The sequence below is a fragment of the Pteropus vampyrus genome, unplaced genomic scaffold (genome assembly GCF_000151845.1).
Source record: "Pteropus vampyrus isolate Shadow unplaced genomic scaffold, Pvam_2.0 Scaffold1000002484, whole genome shotgun sequence".
Lineage (NCBI taxonomy): Eukaryota > Metazoa > Chordata > Mammalia > Chiroptera > Pteropodidae > Pteropus > Pteropus vampyrus.
The window spans coordinates 1-1544 of NW_011916886.1; the positions used below are offsets into that span (position 1 = coordinate 1).

Sequence of the window (1544 nt, forward strand, 5' to 3'; positions counted from 1 at the left end):
GGGCCGCCTGGTCTGGGCCTGGGCCTCGCCATCTGTAAATGGGCATCTGGATAAGGCAGCGTTTTGGCCCCTTTTGCCTCTGGCCTATGTCCTGCGGATCTCCCGTGTGCCAGGGCTGCCCAGGCAGCTGGCCGCCCAGAGGCCACCATCCACTGCGATACCCCTGGGTCTCAGAAGAGCAATGTGTGGGCTGTCCCGCTCGAAGCGGGCAGAGCTTCTCCATGAGCCAGTCACTTCCGGCAAGAGGCCCTCGGTCCAGGGAGGGCGAGTGGGAAGGAGTGTGGCCTCGAGAGGCAGCCGGCCCCTGTGGGCAGAGGGGAGCGTGGCCACTGGGCAGGGCCTTGTAATTCGCTGCACGAGGCTCTGGTCTCATCAATGACACAGGAGGTTTCATGTGCTTGAGGGAGCCCGTGGGCCGAGCCAGCTGAGTCTGGGGCCCACCCGCTCCCAGAACAGCAGCGGGAGCTGTGTGCAGGGGTGCCCCTCACTATGTCCTTCTCACGTGCAGGGGGAGATCGGCCCACCTGGTCCCAGAGGAGAAGATGGCCCCGAAGGCCCTAAGGGTCGTGGAGGGCCGAATGGCGACCCCGGTCCCCTGGGGCCCTCTGGGGAGAAGGTACGTGGCACAGGGAACTACTTCCTGCGGACAGGCCTCTCTTTCCCAGTGGCCTCGGGCATCCAGGCCGGCGCCTCGGTCGGGCTGAAGCCTCCAGAGGGGCCGTGTGGTTCCCTGACACTCCCGCCAGCCCCACAGCGAATCTGTGTGTGGACAGATCCACCCTTCTGGTCTCGAGTTTGTTCCATCCGAGCCCTTTGCCACCCCCAGAAGGGTCCCGCCTCCAGGCACCCACAGAGCATGGGGTCCACATCAGTTTCCACGTGCACCAGCTTTCAGGGGGGACTCTTTACAAACAGCTGTTCTAACACCTGCCAGCTCCAGGAGGCCACTTGCCCACCCTTCGTCCTGTCCCCGTCACCCCCCAGCTCGGGCACAGGAACGAGGGCTCATCAGCGGCCCAGACACCTGCCCTGTCTTGGCCCAAGACTAGAACTTTACACAGGGCCAGGCAGAGTCTCCCGACAGCGAATTCTTCCATCCGGCCTTTGCCTCCAACCAATTTCGTTTCAGCCGTGGCATCAATCCCTTCTCGAGGGGCCTTTGCTTTTAAACCAGGGCTGGGGGACCGGAGAGACCATCCCAGAAGGACGGGCAGGGGCCGCCCCTGACGACCGTGTCCTTCAAGAAGTGCTGCGCCAGCCCTGCAATGCACCCCCTTTTTCTCCACAGGGAAAACTCGGAGTCCCAGGGTTACCAGGCTACCCAGGAAGACAAGGGCCAAAGGTAATGCACGACAGGACAGCCACGGGCCCCTCCCCACCCCACGCACTGTCACCCATTTGCCACCTTTCGGATGTGACAAAACAGATGTCACATTGACTGTGTCTCTCAGCTCTGCCTGTGCATGGCCTTCTCCCCATTGGGCAGGGGCTCAGACAGTTAGTCGAGGCTTTCAGAGAAGGGGACAGAGCCAGCCTGGGCCTGA

General features: G+C 62.8%; 1 long non-coding RNA gene across 1 annotated transcript; it reads left to right on the forward strand.

Moving 5' to 3' along the window:
* The first annotated feature begins 462 nt into the window (after nucleotides 1–462).
* LOC111735508 lies at nucleotides 463–1443 on the forward strand. Its single transcript, XR_002778817.1, has 2 exons — nucleotides 463–616; nucleotides 1289–1443. It is a non-coding gene; the product is annotated as an uncharacterized LOC111735508 (long non-coding RNA).
* Nucleotides 1444–1544: the final 101 nt, after the last annotated feature.